General features: G+C 37.7%; 1 protein-coding gene across 2 annotated transcripts in view; it reads left to right on the top strand.

Moving 5' to 3' along the window:
- Positions 1–19881, top strand: part of WDR72 (WD repeat domain 72) — a 234461-nt gene that overhangs the window by 68403 nt on the left and 146177 nt on the right. The gene's annotated exons all lie outside the window — the stretch shown is intronic.

Below are 19881 nucleotides of genomic sequence, written 5' to 3'. Positions count from 1 at the left end.
CTGATATGGCACCTGACACATAGGAAGAACTCAACAAATATTTATTGAATGAAAAAATATTTAGCTTCCATGAGCACAAGTAATGCCATGTGATTAATTATTCACCTTTAATCTGTCAAACTAATACTATTCCCTAATGTTCAAAGACAAGATTTTTCCACTATTAACATGTGCAGTCTTTGGCAAATCCCTAAATTGATCAGAGACCTAGTTTCTTCATGGTAATAGTGAAGATACTTAACACACAATGTTTGCAGAAAAGATGTATGAAGTTACTGTATGTGGAATACTGGCTTTATTTTTGTTAAATATCTATCTATCTATCTATCTATCTATCTATCTATCTATCTGTTTTGTTAAATATCTATCTATCTATCTGTCTGTCTGTCTGTCTGTCTGTCTATCTAACATGTTTGCTGTAATAAAAAAGAAAACTGAGCAATGAAAGAAAAAAAAGATGAAGTTTACAAAACTTAAAAACTTTTGTGTATCAAAGGTCATTTTCAGGAATGTGAAAAGACAGTCTACAGAATGGGAAAAGTAATTTGCAAATTAAACATCTGTTAATGGTCTAATACCCAGAACATATAAGGAACTCTTATGGCACAGCAACAAAAGACAAGTCACTCAATTCTGCAAAGGACATAGGGTTGGACAAGGTGGCTTATGCCTGTAATTTCAGTGCTTTGAGAGGCTAAGGTGGGAGGATCACTTGAGTCCAGGAGTTTGAGACAAGATTGGGCATCATAGTGAGATCCATCTCTACAAAAAATTTAAAAAATTAGCCAGGCACAGTGGTATGTGCCAGTAGTCCTAGCTATTCTGGAGGTCGAGGTAGGAGGATCACTGGAGCCGGGCAGGTTGTGGCTGTAGTGAGCTGTAATCATGCCACTGTGCTCCAGCCTGGGTGGCAGAATGAGATCCTATAAAGGTTATCAACATCATTATTCTTCAGAGAAATGCAAATCAAAATTATAATGAAATGCCATTTCACATTCACTAGAGTACTTATAATTTAAAAAGTGGAAAACAAAGAGTATTAGCAAAAATGGGGAAAATAGGAACCCTTGTACATTGCTGGTGGGAATATAAAATGGTACCACCACTTTTGAAAACTGCATGACATTTCCTCAAAAAGTTAAAAATAGAATTACGAAGTGACCTAGCAATTCCACTCCTAGGTATATACCTAAAGGAAATAAAAACATACCCACACAGAAACTTGTATATAAATGTTTACAGTAGAATTATTTATAATGGCCAAAGTACAGAAACAACCTAAATGTCCATCAGTGGAGGAATCTCCATAGACTAATCTTCTGTTAGTCTAACAAATCATAATATACACATACAATGAAGTGTTACTCAACCATCGAAATGAATGAAGTACTGATTCATGCTTTAACTTGGATGAACCTTGAAAACATGCTAAGTGAAAGAAATCAGACATACACAAAAATGCACATATTGTATGATTCTTTTTATATGAAATATCCAAAAAGGGCAAATCCATAAAAACAGAAAGCAGATTGGTGGTTGTCAGGAGATGCAGTTGTGAGAGGGTGGAGAATGGGGAGTGATTACTTAATGGTATGGGGTATTCCTTCAGGAAGATGAAAATGTTTTGAAACTAGAGAGATGGTGGTTATACAACATTGTCAATGCACTCAATGCCACTGAATTGGGTAGTTAATGTATGTTATGTCAATGTTACCTCAGTTAAAAAAAAAAACAACATACAGGAAGTATAAAGGCAATTCTTAAAAGTAGTAGAATCTCAACATTTGCAGAAAATGATTGTTAAAAGTTGGTCTATTATACTTTCAATGTTTTCTTTCTTTTATATATTAACATATGCAAAGATATGCTCATATTTATTTTCATATTGTGATTTTAAGATTTTGCTGATTTAAAAAATTAATTGATATCCTTTATAATCATATTTATTTTATTTACAAATGTTAAATCACTACTGGGAAAAAAGGGTTCATTGACATCCCCAGATTGTTGAAGGAGTTCATGGTGTAAAAAAGTTAAGAACTCCTGTTAGTCTAAGAGATTTTGAATTACTCGATTGGTAGCAGTACAGTGGGAAGTAATAAGTCAAAATCTGCTATTTTATTTGTCAGGCTGTCTTATTTGCCGTCCATATACTTTTTTTAAAAAATCAGAGCATATATATATGATAGATAGATAGATAGATAGATAGATAGATAGATAGATCATTGATTAGGTTCCTTCTTCCTCTTTCTCTCCTGCATAGTTCTTACTCGAGTAATTACAAATTAATATATCTTAATATTCACTGTATTGTGTGTGTGCGTGTGTTTAAAATCTATTTTCTATGGGGAAATAGATACATGTAAAATACATAATGTAATGTAAGAGAAAGAGCAATTTATAGTAGCCAAAGACAGTTGTTTCCTATTCAGTTGAATCCTATTCAGTTAGTGTAAAAATGAAAGTAAATTTTATGTCGAGAAGATACTATCCTTATTTTTTAAAATTTTGTATTGATACATAATATTTTACATATTTATGGGGTACATATGATATTTTCTTATCTGCTGGTATGTGTAATGATCAGGTTAGGGTATTTGGGGTTTCCACCACCTTGAGTATTTATCATTTCTATGTGTTGGGGACAATCAGGTTATCTCTTCTAGCTACTATGAAATTTGTAATACATTGCGGTTAACTCTAGTCACCCTTTTCTGATGCCGAACATCAGAACTTATGCCTTCTAAGTATGTGTATATACCCTGATGTGGTTTGGCTCTGTGTCCCCACCCAAATTTCATCTCAAATTGTAATCTCCATGTGTTGAGGGAAGGGAGGGACCTGTTGGAACGTGGTTGGATCATGGGGGCAGTTTCCCCCATACTGTTCTCATGATACTGAGGGAGTTCTCACAAGAGCTGATGATTTTAACAGTGTTTGGAAGTTGCCCCTTTACGCTTCTCTCCTACCACTGTGTAAGGCATCCCTTGTTTCCCCTTCACCTTTTGCCATAACTGTAAGTTTCCTGAGGCTTCCACAGTCATAAAGAAATGTGAGTCAATTAAACCTCTTTCTTCCATAAACTATCCGTCTCTGTTATTTCTTTATAGCAGTGTGAAAATAGACTAATACAGAGAACTGGTACAAGTAGAGTGGAGTACTGCTATAAAGATAACCTGAAAATAAGAAAGCAACTTTGGAACTGAATACCAAGCAGAAGTTGGAACAGTTTACAGGGCTCAGAAGAAGACAGGAAGATATGTTGGGAACTGGAATAAAGGTGACTCTTGTTAGCCTTTAGCAAAGAGTCTGGCAGTATTTTCCCCGTGCCCTAGAGATATGTGGAACTTGAAATTTGAGAGAGACTATTTAGGGTATCTGGTGGAAGAAATTTTTAAGCAGCAAAGCATTCAAGAGGTGACCTGGATTATTCTGCAAACGTTCAGTTTTATGCGTCCATGAAGAGATGGTGGGGAAAAAAATCAGAGCAAATATACAGTAATAAGAAAGAGTTTGACCTTACTATGAACCAAACTAAATCAAACAACTATTACTGCATCACTGAAGAGAGGCATATAAGTCTCACTGTATATATATTTTTTATTTCAATGTAGAGACAAGACCCAGTGGACGTCTTTACATGCATGTGCATGCACAGACATGTGAGTACGTGCTCCCACCCCGCAGGCCCACCACAGTCATCATCTTTCATTCCATCTGGTGAATATGGATCTCTAATCTGGTGAAATTATGTAATTGTTAACTTGATCTTACAGTTTTACAAACTTTTCAAAGTAAAGACATTCCAAGGATGAAGTAGTAAAATGGTCTGCATGGAGTGGTTTCTGATATGCTTTGTAAAATTCAGGTATCACATTGAAAGGCTGTCAACAAAACAAGCACATATAATTTTTTCCCCAAATTTAGAGTTTTTGTCAGTCTTTGTCAGTTACAAACATTGGAAGAATTACCTACATTTTATTACAAGATTATACTTTATATAAACATATTTCTATATTGTTTTTAGGTATCCATGACTTATTTCAAAAGTTCTACATCATTTGATTCACTTTTTTTCAAGTGACCCACACACAGGTATTTGTTTGTGTGTGTGCATTTTAATTGAGATATTATTCAACTCCACCTTTTTCTGGTTCTCCTGGCATCCTAATATACATTAGGCATATTATTGTGGTATTTGCAGGATGTCTTCAGAACATTTTGTATGCTCAGAAACAAATAGGAAAATCAATACAATCTCATTCTAATGATAAAAATAAATATTGTCTGCTCTTAAAATTACTTTCACCAATTAAGTCCCACCCTTTGCTGCCTTTATTGTTTCCTTTGGCAGTTGCTATCTTCCTGGGTTTTCCTTTAGTAAAGAGAATACTGGCTGTAATCAGGTTTAGCGATTCCTGTGGTCTGATTACACTTTTGGATTGAGTTCTGGCTGAGTAGTTTGTTATGTATCTGGTATCTGCATTTAACGTTTATGGGGGCTTCACCTACAACAGTAGAAAAAGAAACACATCAGGATGACTGCTCTTTGGCTCCTCCCTTAACTAGGTCCTTTTTGCAAGCATTTTATATGACACTTGGAACGTTAGTGGGTTTCACAGCTGCAACGTTCAGTGGAAATAAACCCAAAGGAACCATCTGCCCTCCCCACGCTGCCTTTTTTCAATTCCCTAGCAACTTCCCAGTAGCCAGCTGCCACAGAAACAATTGGAAACGCAAGACTCAGTGGACTGTAATGATTGTTATTCTCTGGGAAAGTAGCTTCTCTGATTTGGCTGAGAGATAAAGGATACCGGATGCACTTGATTCATCTGACTGTATCAATAATATCCAACTCCTACCATTTACTTACCTGTTAGGATTTTATGGGAAGAGTCTTTTGTGTTTCTAGGGATGAACCAGATGAAAACAACTTCAAAGGTCAAGTCCTTGGCTTGGGAGTGGCAAGCGGAGAATTCAACTCAGGGAATGTCAGACTTTATCTTCTGTGCTGCAAATAACGTTGCCTGCTAATCTCAGCCTTGTCAGTGCATCCCAGGCATAGATTGGCCCACCACTTTCCCCAGTCCTTTTCACATTTGAGGGAAGCAGGTTCCATTCCACTTAGGCCCATGTGCCGAGAAGACAAAGGACTTGTGTCAGCCCTTGGAGCGTCTGAGTACCCAGCACTCCACTGAAGGGCACACAGTGTCATCTTACAGTTCATCAGCTGAGCAGATCGCAAGTTGTTTTCGGAAATTTAGTAAATGAATTGTACTTTCTGCTAATAAAAAAATTTAGAAAATGTATGGGGTTGAGGTTCTAGAAAGATAACTAAAATAAGAAGATTTGATAAAAACAATTGACTTTAACCCACAATTTGCCCTGCAGGTTAACTTTCTTTGGTCACCACATTTTTCTTACTTCTAGAAGTATCAACCATAAGTCAAGTTTGAAAATTACAGTTACATGTTCCTTATTAGAGGTCTTTCATTTAAAAAAAAAGAACTTCTCTCCTTTTCTTACAACCATGATAGTTTTCTTAAGCTTTGTCTGTTAGCAAAGTTATCTCCCATCAATAATTGTGTAAAGAAACTTGTGCTTCTTTTAAACACTGAATTTAACAGAATTGTTAGTACATTATGATCTAATCATAGAGGGCATAGACAAAACAATCAGCCAAGCTTGGAGTTGGAATTGCATGACTAAGCATACTTGTATAGATATAAATAGGAGCTAAATGCATGAGTTAATATCCTATATTGTAGGAAACTGAGCATTCTATTAACCCATCTTATCTCAGAGAATATGTCTGGTTAGTTCTGGCCACCTCACTACCATGGATATAGCCTATATTTTCTTAGCCAAAATTTATAAATCTAAAAATCTCTGAAAATAAAAGTTTTTAATGGTTCGTGGTAAAGCAACATAACCAAAATTTAAATTGTATAAGGTTATTTATTTCACTAAGTATAAGTATTCTTCCTTTTCTTGCTTTTTTTTTTTTTTTGGCTGCAGATATATAGCATGTTTGATTACTGATTACTGTCTGCTCTCTTAGACCTTGCTCCAGTTATTATATAATATGCATATGTGCATTATTTTATCCCTCCAAAATCTGAAAAATTGTGAATTCTAAATTCATATGGTCTCAAATGTTTTGGATAAGGACTTGTGGGCTGCTATTATTTTTCTCTGAGATTCTTCCTAAAGTAACTGGTGGTTTCCTACAAAATGCCATCTCTACTCTGTATCTTTGCCTCCCATTGATTTAATACAGTTTAATCTGGCCTTTGCCACACTTTTTCCATTGGAACTCTTCTTTCTATACCTCACTGCCAAGTTGAGTTGCCATGCTCTGGGTCACAGGTACTTGTCTGCAGTCACTCTGCCATCAATGTCCTTCTTTCCTCCCTCTCTCCATCCTCAGCCTCATATGACACTGCCTTCTCCTGATGGCCAATGGTCCCTCTTTCTCAGACTGCCCTACTTCTACATGCTTTCTGTATATTATTCTTTGGTTTTATTCTCAGAATTTTCTTTTTCTTTGTATTTTCTTTGGGCTATCTTATTAACACAGATGCTTTTTTATTATGATGATTGTGGTAAAATGTAAACAAAGATGTGGGATTTTTACATAACATAGAATTTACCATTTTAAGCTTTTTGAAGGGTACAATTCAGTGGCATTAAGTATACTCACATTGTTGTGCAGCCATCACCACCATCCATCTCCACAACTTTTTCAACTTATTTAATGAAACTCCATACCCACGGAATGGTAATGCCCCATTTGTCCTTTTCCCCAATCCCCTGGCAACTGCTATTCTACTTTCTGTTTCTATGAATTGACCTGCTCTGGATTGGGTGTATCATATAAGTGGAATCATGCAATATTTGTTCTTTTGTGACTGGCTTATTTCACTTAGCATGATGTCTTCAAGGTTCATCCATTTTGTAGCATGTGTTAGAATTTCCTTTTTAAAGGCTGACCGATACTCCATTTTAGGTGTATACAACATTTTATTCATTCATTCATTATTTGATGGGTTGCTTCCATCTTCTGGCTGTTGTGAATAATGCTGCTGTGGACATGGGTATACAAATATCTATTCATGTCCTTGTTTTTAATTACTTTTGGTACATACCCAGAAGTCAACACAGGTGCTTTTGACCATGATCTATACATTATGGGAGGTGGGGGATAGAACCTTGTGGCATAGGATAAGCAGCCACACATACTGGGGTCTTTACCAGACAGGGGACCGCAAAAGGGAGGAAGAGCAAGTTGTTCTCTAATTCAGAGTGGGGTAGGACAAAGTCTGATGCCAGAAAGTCTCTGTTCTGTAAGACTCCCTCTATAGTAGAGATAAAGTATATGCACCTGTATACAAAACACCTAGAGGAAGAGGCAGCATAGATTATAAGCTACAGAAATAAGGATGATAGTGAGAAGGGATAGGGTGGAATGCTGTGGGAAAAGAAGAAGAGAAAGGAAATGGTTCTATAGAATTAAGAACCCACCAAAGACCACTGGCTATATAGGGAACCTGTGTAGCCGTTCCATGGAAGTCTTAATCGTACCTGTTTCTTAGCCCCAATACTATCAGTAATGTCTAGTGATGAAGTCAGATTATTTGAAAGATAAACTATTGCTACATTTATTTTGTAAGCCTACAGTAAAACATAAAATTATACATTTTCAGAGGTGGCAAAATTAAAAAATAAAATATTTTAAGGGCAGATGGGTTGGGATCTTTCTAATCTTTTACATGAACTATTGAAAAATTTCCTGATTGTCTTGCCAATGAAGGTCTTTCTTCAATTCTCTTCTCTGTATTGCCAACCAAACATTCCCTACTTTAAATCTATCCCTAAACTTGCCAGTCTCCATGGTCTCTGGTGGAAATGTAACTCCACCACATAGCATTATGGCCCTTCCTGTCTTTTTAGTTAAAATACTTTCCCTAATCACCCTCCCAACCACAGGACACACTAATACCCTGTCACATATTCTTCCTGAACCTCCATTTCTTTGCACTTTACTGGATTGTTGTAAAAATTAAATGGCACTTAAAAATACTCAATTAGTGGTAGATAATGGCAATTTTGATGATGATCATGATGATGATGATAATTAAAGAAGAGAAGGATGAGAAAACAATATTTTATCTCTTACATGTGCTTCTGTGTTAGTCTGTTCTCATACTGCTAATAAAGACATACCTGAGATCTAAGAAAAGAGGTTTACTCGACTCACACATTTCCACGTGGCTGGGGAGGTCTCACAATCATGGCGGAAGGCAAATGAGGAGCAAAGTCTTGTCCTCCATGGCAGCCAAAGAGAGTGTGTGTAAGGGAACTCCACTTTATAAAACCACCAGACTATTCACTATCATGAGAACAGCACAGGAAAAACCTGACCCCATGATTCAGTTACCTCCCACTGGGTCCCTCCCAGTACACGTAGAATTATGAGAGCTAAAATGTGAGATCTGGGTGGGGGCATAGCCAAACCATACCAGCTTGCTTTGGAAATAGAGTGCTTTGGAAGGAACTTTTTGATGTGGTATATGATTGTGGAATCACCAGCTATTTAGAAAATATCTGAATGGCTTATAGTACTTAGGGTGTAAGAAAGAAGAAGGAGTTATAAAAAAGTATGAAATGTCTAACTAGCCATCACACTTATGTATTTTTACGCATTTAGTTTTACATTATGTTTAAGAAGCAAGAATTTCACATATAATGTAGTAAAGAATGACTGAAATATTTGAAGTCTAAATCTGTTGTTCTGAATAAAAGTACCACCAGAAGCCCTGGTGATGTTAATTTCCTATTGTGCGTAACAAATGAACACAAACTGAGCAGCTTAAAACAACACCTATTTATTGTCTCACAGTTCTGTAAATTGAAAGTCCAGGCAAACTCAACCAGCTTCTCTACTTAGGATCTCATGAGGCAAAATAAATATGTCAGCCAACAGGGCTCTCATCTAGAGGCTCTGGGGAACAATTCATTTTCAAACTAATTCAGGTCCTTGCCAGAATTTAGTTCTTTTCACTTATAGGTCTGAGGTCCTTGCTGGCTGTGGCCAGGTGTTGCGTTCAGCTCCTAAAGGTCACTTCCTGATCTTTTTTTTTTTTTTTTTTTTTTTTTTTTTTTTGAGACGGAGTCTCGCTCTGTCGCCCAGGCTGGAGTGCAGTGGCGCAATCTCAGCTCACTGCAAGCTCCGCCTCCCGGGTTCACGCCATTCTCCTGCCTCAGCCTCCCGAATAGCTGGGACTACAGGCACCCGCCACTGCGCCCGGCTAATTTTTTCTATTTTTAGTAGAGACGGGGTTTCACCGTGGTCTCGATCTCCTGACCTTGTGATCCGCCCGCCTCGGCCTCCCAAAGTGCTGGGATTACAGGCGTGAGCCACCGCGCCCGGCCCCACTTCCTGATCTTTATTCATGGCCTCCTCCCACTTCCAAGCTAGCAATGGCACATCAAATACTTCCAGTGCTTTAAATCTCAACTTCCTCTTGTTTGAGTGGCTGGAGAGAACTTTCTGCATTCAAAGCGCTCATCTAATTAGGCCTGGTCTATTTGAATAATCTCCTTATTATAAGGACAACTGAGTAGAAACCTTAATTACATGTGCAAAGTTCCTTTTGCCCTTTAGTAATCACTGGAGGGCTATCCCATCATATTCAAAGGGGAGGGAATCACATAAGGATGACTGTCACTGGGGATTATTAGTAGAAGTCTTCCTGTTACACTGGTGGTCAGGTAGGACAGTCCTATCTTTCTGGAAGTCCTCACTGGTGAGTGAGTCTATAGAAAGGAAGTGTGAAGAGATGAGAGAGCCTTTTGAGATCACTAGCTGAGGTAATATGGTATTGAATTTTACAAGTGGCACTGGGGAGCCAGGACTATAGTGAGGGTACCCTGAGCCTTGGTGCTTTCAAAACAAATCCTGACATGCCTGCTGGAGCATTAGTCACCCATTATTTGCCTAAGGCAAACCACTGCCATGTCCCAAGGGAAAACTGATTGTGGTTAAAATGTTTTTATACTCCCATCTCTACTATATCCTTCCTCTCCAAAAAAAATAACCAAAACAACTCTCAAAGGACCTCACCCCTTACCCAGCACTTTATTCAGGAGACCATACCCCAATTTGTACTTTCCCAATACTCTTCCTCTTTCCAGGAAAAATTCCAGATCAACTCAAGAAGATACTGATCTGATTAAATTAATTGACACCACAAGCGTATAAATGACAGACTCAAATCTCTTCAAGGATATTATATCCAATAAGTAACTTGACCTACAGTTAAGAGCATGAGGGACAAAATCTACTTTTGAAATATTTTAAAATGTAAAAATAACATGCCTAGTATAATAAATTTAAACAATGCAATGGGATGAATGAAATTTTGAAATACTCAGAAGCAGTATAATTTTATAGTTTTTTATATAATAGATCATCGTAGAATTAATTAAATATATTATTCATGTTATACTTAAGAAACACTTGACCGTGAATATCTACCTCTTAATTTGGTTGTAAATTGTATTTAGTCTTAGAGTGAGGTTAAAAATTAAAATTGAGTCTTTTTTTTTTTTTTTTTTTTTTGAGATGCAGTGTTGCTCTGTCGCCAGGCTGGAGTGCAGTGGTGCAATTTCAGCTCAGTGCAACCTCCGCCTCCCAGGTTCCAGCAGTTCCCCTGCCTCAGCCTCCTGAGTAGTTGGGACTGGGTAATTTACAAATTACCCAGGTTTGTGCCACCACGCCCAGCTAATTTTTTGTATGTTAGTAGAGACGGGGTTTTACCATGTTGGCCAGGATGGTCTCAATCTCAGGCCCTCATTATGTGCCTGCCTTATCCTCCCAAAGTCATAGTAAATGTTATGCTGCTAGCACATGTTTAAGAAGAGGAAATTTTTAATAAGTAGATACCTTGTCAAGAAAACCCTAGTTTAAAATGTGTCGAAAATTAATGCATTCTTTGCTATCTTTATACATCTCAGCAACTCTAAACCTCCATGTGTTTCCATTCTTTCTGTTTCTTTCAGTTGTCCCCCACCACACCTCTTTATTCCATTTTTCTGGAGGTCAGTGGTCAGAATTAGACGTGAGGGCTGAGTGTGGCCCAGCTGACGAATCCCAGCGTTGCTGTGAATGTGCTGGAGGCTGTGGCAGAGTTGGGGTTAAGGTTGTGGTGGTTAGAGACTGTTTAAAAATGTATCCTATATACCCTGAAGGCATAGAAGGTTGATGTGAAGCCAATCTAAGTTTGTTATCATATTAGGGCCTCTATATAGTACAAAATGAGCCAAGTCTTTGACAGTCTATTTTATAGCTGAATTTATTATAGCAACTCCATTTAGGAATGAAGGTAGGTGCCTTTATCCCTAATGTAATGTTTTAAGACTCATTCTCTTTCCCCACCCTTCCATTATTTTCTAGTTAGCTAAATTTCATACCTTCAGGGCGCCTGTGTGTGGTGAGAACCGCTGTCAGTTATACATTTCCTGGACTCAGATGCAGTAACTGTGAAATGGTTTTGTTAGGAAGGAGGCACGAGGTCGATCTCCATACATGTTTCTGAGCAAGGCAATGAACTTCATGAGTAACTGAAGACAAACGATACATTGTGCGACAGACTCGATGGTCAAATATTTTGATTTGTGGAATTTGATTATAACTGTCAGCGATTTTGTTGAAACCTGACTTTTATGAATTTGATTATCAAATTTGGTAGTGAGGTCATTTTTTAAAACTTACTCTGTTTCAGAGAGAGTCACTTTGAAATATTGTGCTCTTAATCACTTGCCCAGTATCATAATGGATTCAGTTAGAAAATGCCTACCCGATATGGAAAAGAACTAATTCTGTAATGTATCCACTCACGTGTTCTTGCTATTAAGCTTTGTTCATTTAAATACAATTATTTGCTAAATAATTCGTATCCTATTATGTGATTAGTGATGAATATATATGCCTTTTTTTTTTTTTTCTTGAAATGGAGTTTCACTCTTGTTGCCCAAGCTGGAGTACAATGACACAATCTCATGTCACTGAAACCTCCGCCTCCGAGGTTCAAGGGATTCTCCTGTCTCAGCCTCCTGACTAGCTGGGATTACAGGTGTGTGCCACCACGCCTGGCTAATGTTTTGTATTTTTAGTAAAGATGGGGTTTTACAGTGTTAGCCAGGCTGGTCTTGAACTCCTACCTCAGGTGATCCACCCACCTTGTCCTCCCAAAGTGCTGGGATTACAGGCGTGAGCCACTGCGCCTAGCCCTATATGCTTTTTTCACAATGAAATATATATGCTTTTTCCACAATCCAATAATAAACAGAATATTTAATTTAAAATGTGTTCCTTTTCTATGAAACAGATTTGTTTGAGATTCGTTGGTTTACAATATATGTGCTTTGGATGGTCTGGGAGAATTTTGTTTCTGTAGAAATGCTGTTTCTACAATGTTCTTCTTTGGAAACACACCATAAGTTATAATAAGGCAATTAGTCTCAAATGTATTTATGTATAATTTTAACATAAAGAAAATGTTTCTGTACAACATGACAAAGTGTTAATCCATCTGGGTGATGTTGTTTAGTCTTAATTTCTTCTTGATCATTTGCAGATGGATTCATCAAATGATTATGATTTCTTTTTAAATTATTTCTCTCCCTTTGAGGATAATAGCTATTCTTTTTTTTTTTTTTTTTTTTTCAGAGACGTAGTTTACCTAGTTAATTTGTAGGAGGAAGTATGTAATTTAAAGCTATCCATAAATTGATAGTAGGCTAGGATACTTGGATACTTTTGGTTTTTTTGGAAAGTAAATGTCAATGGGAGTTTGAAAAAAGTTTCTTTTCTTTTCTTTTCTTTTCTTTTTTTGAGACAGTCTCATTCTGTCACCCAGGCTGGAGTGCAGTGGCATGATCATGTCTCACTGCAGCCTTGACATCCCAGGTTCAAGCAACTTTCCCACCTCAGCCCCCTGAGTAGCAGAGACTACAGGTGTATGCCACCACACCCAGTTATTTTTTGTAGAAATGGGGTTTCGCCATGTTACCCAAGCTGGTCTTGAGCTCCTAAGCCCAAGGGATTAGTCCGCCTCAATCTCCCAAAGTGCTGGGATTACAGGAGTGAGCCACCACTCCCAGCCAAAATAAAATATTTAAGTAGAAGACAGCAAATAATAAAAATACGCACAAATTTCAAGGAACATAAAATCAAGGAAACAACTTCTGACTGTTTGGAAGGGAATTGAAGTGTAGAATGTGATGGCTCCTTCTTCTCCTTCTTTAGGTAGATGTTTAGATCTTTTTCATCATTGGGGCAGATGTATAGAAGTGTGCTCTTTACTCTGTGCCTTGCTCTTCTACTGCAATTGAAGGCCGCATCCTTCACTCTCCACGTCGTGCTTTAAGACAGCCTGATACTGCAAGATCAGATCTCATAACCGCTACATCACAAAGTGATTATTTGTGCTATTTAAGAACAAAACAAAAAAACTGTAGATGCCTATAAATTTGACAATCCTAATGGGTTTACAAGAGGGCTGTGTTTTGGCAACATACCGATTTACAGCAGTTTCAGAATCTTCCTTCTTTCTTGTGCAGAAACTGCTAATGGACCGTATGCTCATCTCCTGAAATAGCTCACTCCAAATTCACTTGGAGATGGCATTTTTTAAATTGGCATTGAATGCTCACCTATCTGCTGCTAATGCTTAAGCCTTTGTGTCTGCTCTGATCTCTACCTGGAACTCTACATACTGTCTTTTTGGGCCTCCTTAAACTTGGCCTTTACCGTAATAGAAACATCTCTGCCCCATTCTTATTAGGGCCCCTGTTAGGTAGGAAGTAGTAGAAGTAAAGTCAATGTTATCAGAAAGTGGTGTTTATTGTAAGGATTCAGGGGTGTATTTCAGACACTTTAGGGGCACTATTCCTTAGGAAGGAACTAGAAACAAAACTGGAAAGTTGTAAGTGCTCTCTCTCTCTCTCGCTCTCTCCCTCCCTCTTTCTCCTTCTACCCATCCCTCCTCTCCCTCTTCCCTTTTTTCTCTCTCTTTTCCTTTCCCCTTTCTTCCTTCTGCTTTTCTGCCTCTCTCTGTGCATTTTCTTATTTTTCCCGCATCTTTAGACCAGCATCTTCTGCTCTGTAGTCCATGAAGCAAGAAATGGCTAGTTCACAGGTCAAGACAACATGTCACATTCAGAAACTGACTCGCTGTCTCCAATTACAAGTTCTTGTGCCATCAGGAGTGACCTGGCAACGTAGCTGAAAGCTGGGACAGGCCTCAGGCTTGTGAATGGCACTGTTTGCAGTGTTGGCCTCTCCTGGGCTCTAGGGTCTAAGTTTATAGTGCATATTTCTGGCATTAAATCTTGTCACACTGAGACCCTAGTATGCTCTGATGCTTTACAGCCACCTCTTTTCACTGCCTCAGGGAAAGGATAAAATTATTTAATTTCTTCAGTGAATATTTAAAAAGAACTGCTTTGTACCAAGCTCATGGAACACATACTTGCCAAAAAGAGTTTAGTATCTGGTGGGGAAGCAAGCAAATAAAGGACACCAATTACAAAAGTGGTAAGTGCTGTAAAGTGAAGAAGCTGAGATAGAAAAACAGTACAAGATACAGGAATCTATTTTAGAAAGGCTTCTCTGAGGAGGTGAGATTTTAAGCTAATACCTGAAGGATGTGCTAGAGCTAGCAGGAAAAAAATTGTTTGTTTTCAACAAAAGAAAAAGAAAAATCTAATTTGTGAATAAGGGGAGGCTGACGTGGGAGAAAGCAGAGCAGGGGTGAGAATGTGACTTCTTGGTCAAGGAGTTTAGATTTCATCCCAAGTGCAGCGCCAGTTTAAAAAAAAAAATCATTAGCAGGTTGTTGATGTCATATAATCTATTAAGAAGTATTATCTAGCCTTTAATTTATGCCAGACCCCATTCTGGTGTACGGAAGAGGATTAAAAAATAAGTCAAATATATAATCCTACTCTGAGTTTGATTATAACGTAGCCTGCAAGGAAAGGCTGATTGAGGAGGTTCAAGTTTCAGGTAGGAAGCCCTGGGGGCCCAAGCTGGCCATATGCCCAGTGACCTCAGGCGTAGGTGTCAGGCAGACTCTAGTGCTTGGGGGCCGAAGAGGTTTGTTAATCAGCTCACCAGCAGCTGAGTGAGGACCTCTGTCATGTGACAGAGAGGGCTGTCATATAGCACAGCATTCACTGTGTGCTGAAACCTCTAAGCCCTTCTTATATCTACTCAATTTAATCCTCAAGTAACTCAATGAGGTAGGGATTATCATTATCCCCATTTTACAGATGAAGATATTGAGGCACAGAGATGTAAAGTAACTTGCCGAAGGCCACACAGCCATCCAAGGTAAATTAAGGATTTAACTACAGGACAGTCTGATGCCAGAGTCTGCTCCTAAACACCATGCTGTGATGATGTGTCCTTGTTGTCTGCCTGGACAGATAGGAAGAACATGGGCAGGGTTGTGCATGGGGTCATAGAGAAAGCTCTGGTTTTAAACGTAGTTGATTAAGTACGCTGTGGTGTATGTTGAATTGACAGGGAAAGCAGTGTGTACAAGTGAAAATCCTGTCAATACACGTCTAGGGATCTGCAGAGATTATCTTGGCTGTTTCTTATATTTCTGTGCACTGACTTTTTGGAAACTATGCAACTTTGGAAACTGATCTTTCCTTCATTTCTTATCAAGATGTTAATTGCTTTAAGCTATCTTTTCTTATGATTAGCTCTGCTCTCTAATGCACTATTACACAGTTTAAGATTAAAACAAATTATATAAAAATCATATTAAATAAATAATAGAAAAATACAAAATATTTATTAGGAAAGCATTTTATACAATAAAGATTTTACTTACAATAGATTTTATGGAATATTTTTGCACACCTACTTTGAAGGAGGAGATGTAGTGTAACTTTCAGTAGTACTTAACTCACCTGTGTCTCTACACCTTTCCTTGTCATGTTCAGATTGATTCAAATGAATAATAAATATGAATTAACTCCTATTCTTGATGTACTATAATGAAATAAAATTCTAATTATCAGTGAGTTTACTTTGGAAAGCAAAAGTTCTCCTGAAACTGGAAGTTGAATTAAGCAATTTTGTAAATCTTCAGTTTCTTACATTTCTTAATATCTGGAAATAGTAGCTATTCTGTATCTTGCCCAAGGCAGTATATTAGAGTTGGAAAGGCATCGCTTGTTGGAAATCTTCCTTGTGGTCATGCCTCCCTTTTTGGTTATTTTTTTTTACTATAGATGTTCTCTAATAGTTTAAATATATCTCTGAAGTGGTATAAATTTCATAACTTTGGAGACTTATTTAAGGAAACATTCTGCATCATAAGTGATGTATCATAGTGTATTAATCAGGGTCTAATCAGGAAAGAAGAATGATGCAGTAACTTAAACAGAAAATTTAGTATAAAGAATTATTAACTAGCATAAAGAATTTCAATATGAGAGATTGACTAGTAAGAAGAGAACTCTAAAGAATATAGGAATAGAAGATGTGAAGGATGACTCCTAGCCTTAGAGCTTGTACTAGCTTGATCAAGAAACCAAGAAAGACCCCCCTTTCCACCCTCCAGGGCTAAGTTCCTGACCTTGCTAGAGAGGGTATGGTTATATGTATTGAATGGCAAAGACATTGCTATGGTGTAGTTCTGGTGGAACTTTCTAGAAATATTCCCTTGAGGGTGCCAGAGAAAGCTGTCCACAGGGAGATGTCTTGCTGGAGGTGCTGTTACAAAACTGCCCAAAGAGTATGCCAAAGAAAGTGTTTGTATGCCAAGTGCTGCTGGGCCAGCTGTCATGTACTACAGACACCTTTACTGGAGAAGCCACAAACACTACTCCAAGAAAAGAAGTACACCAGAACCAAGAAGAAAAGGCCCTTTCTTCTTCCCCTTCCCCTCCCCCTGCTCCTTCTTCTTTCCCTTCTTCTTTCTTGCTTCTCCTCCTTTCCTCATCCTCCTCCTCCTCTTCCTCTTCCTCCTTCTTCTCCTCCTCCTGCTTCTTCCTCTTTTCTTTTTTTTTTTTTTTTTTTGAGACACGGTCTGACCTTGTCACCGAGGCTATAATACAGTGGTGTGATCACAGCTCACTGCAGCCTCGACTTTCTGGCTCAAGTGATCCTCTCACCTCAGCCCCCCAAGTAGCTGTGACTACAGGCACATGCCACCATGCCTGGCTAATTTTTGTATTTTTTGTAAAGACAGGATTTCTCCATGTTGCCCAGGCTCGTCTTGAACTCCTGGACTCAAGTGATCCACCTGCCTCACCCTCCCAAAGTGCTAAGATTACAGTTAGGATGGGATGAGCCATCACACCTGGCCTTAACCCTTTCTTCTACTTGGTCTTTCCAGCACCCTCTGTCCCCAAAGGTTAACATTTCACCAGCTGATAAATGAGAAAATATTTATCAGGCCCATATTCATTTTCACAAAGCAGGCAGTGAAGGGTGAATTTGAATCTAAGAGGCAATAAATTGATAACTAGCACATGTGGGAATGCCCACCCCCTGTCAGAATTTTGACCAAGGTCTTTCAAAAGCTGCCATCCTGAACTTATTGCAAAATTAAATTACTGCTTTGAGCATGTAGTTTACTTGTCTATCTATATCTTTTACAGAAATTGATTGACTCTAACCACTCCTTATGTCATGTGTATGCCTTAATCAGTTCTTTGAAACAAAATATTCATTATTTTTCTACTATTTTATAACTAATCTTGACAGAAACTCTTGTACACAAAACCAAATGTCTAACATTTTTAGAAGGGGAGATTTTTAGTTTTGGGTGGAAATAGCTTAGGTGTTACTTTAAATATTGCAGCAGTTTTCAGATGTTTCTTGCATTTGCACTACCATTAGGTTTTAAGGAAGCTCTCGGGGACCTGGACTGAGTCATTCTTATATACTATACATTGTCATCATCTGGCATGGTGGATGGTAAATGGTAGCATAGTAAATGCTCAGACAGATTTTTATCTGCGCGAATGAAAATGGATTACAACTACCTAAATTTGTAGATAAACTATTCTCATCATTAAAAAAATACAAGAAATAGTTGTGTTTGGGTCAAGACATCAGGTATACAATAAAACATGGATATATAGAATGTATACATTTTGCATAAGGCATATAACAAATGTATTAAAGTGCAATAAGTTCTTTCCCAATCATTCCTAAAATATGTAAAAAATATCATAACTTGAGGAGCCACAGAGGACTTGTGAGAAGAAAATATTCAGGATGATACCATTTTCAAAGAGAGACTTCTCAGAAAGACAGTAAATTTTACCACGTAACACGGTTCCAAGTTCTGGAATGCAGTAGTTTTCAGGAAGCAGTAATAACTCTTATCTTTGGTTTCTGAAGCTTTTCTTATTGTCAGTCTTGGGAGGAAGGGTTTTCTTGATGTTGCTGTCAGCTTCATTTGTTGATCTATAAATAATTTTTTTCTCCCTGAAGTGTATCCTTCAGAAAATAGATCAATATTTTTTCCTAATTTATAAAAATTAAAGTCCCAGAATATCTAGCTGTTGCATACCATTGTGACAGACTTTGTGTTTATTTATTTTTTTTTTTTTTGAGACAGAGTCTCGTTCTGTCACCCAGGCTGGAGTGCAGTGGCGTGATCCTGGCTCACTGTAGCCTCAACCTTCTGGGCTCAAGAGATCCTCCTGCCTTAGCCCTGTCTAGTAGCTGGGACTGTAGGTGCTCGCCACCCTGCCTGGCTAATTTTTTTATTTTTTGTAGAGATGGGGTTTTGCCGTCTTGCCCAGGCTGGTTTCAAACTCCTGGACTGAGGCCATCTGCCCACCTCGGGCTCCAAAAGTGCTGGGATTACAGACCTGAGCCACCACACCCGGCCAGATATATCAATCTTGATGGAAAAGGAAAGCTTAGAAGAAAACATGTTTATAAGTTTGTATGATAAGGGTGTTTATTTATGAATGTAGAAATGTTACAATAAATTTATATTGTTAAGGGATTCGAGACTGCAGTTCTGCCTGTTATTTGAGCAAAGTAACTGTTACTGGTTCAGAATCCATGGTGCCAGCTAATGGTAGTTTAGTTGTAATAAAAGAAGGCTATAGAAGAGTGGGAGAGAAATGAGAAAGGATAGAATCATCATAATCTTCAAATATATCTACCAATCTTTTTATCTAAAGACATAGTGGCCTACAATTATTATTTCTATTTTCTTATTGTAATTAATTTGATACTTTCTTAACAATATAAATAGTACATCTACTTCTTTCTCACTGGTAGAAAAGAATATGAAATAAAGTTTGTATTTAGGTATTGTTTGTTAAATTAGTATTCGTTGGTGTCTTTATTCAGTAGGAAATAACCTATATATTTAATACAGTATGAATAATGCAAATGAACTCATAAGAGGCAGAGATGATTAATTCATATTTATTGATATTCACTGAGTGTATGGCATTGTATTTTATAAAAACATTGAAATACTTGTGAATTGGTTTCTGATACTTTTGGTCAATTTTATACTTTTGTTTTTAACTTTAAATTGAACTTGACAGCACTCCTAAATTCTGAAACTGGAAGAATGACAGAGGCAAAGGATTTTTTTCCCCTTCTAATAACGTAAGAAATAAAAGCCAAAGGATATAATCACAACAATCCCAACAATAAAACAACAAAGCCCTGCGGGGACACTTGGGTGAGGGAGGCAGTACACAAAGCATCCGTGTTCTTACTTGCTCCATTCATTTAAATTATATGTTACCAATAGAAACATTTCAAGCCTAGGAACCCAAGCAAAATACTATGGGTTCTCTGTTGCTTGTGAGTTG

This window comes from Chlorocebus sabaeus, chromosome 26 (genome assembly GCF_047675955.1).
Source record: "Chlorocebus sabaeus isolate Y175 chromosome 26, mChlSab1.0.hap1, whole genome shotgun sequence".
NCBI lineage: Eukaryota > Metazoa > Chordata > Mammalia > Primates > Cercopithecidae > Chlorocebus > Chlorocebus sabaeus.
Note: the sequence above shows the minus strand (reverse complement) of the source record. Positions and strands in the feature narration are given on the sequence as shown.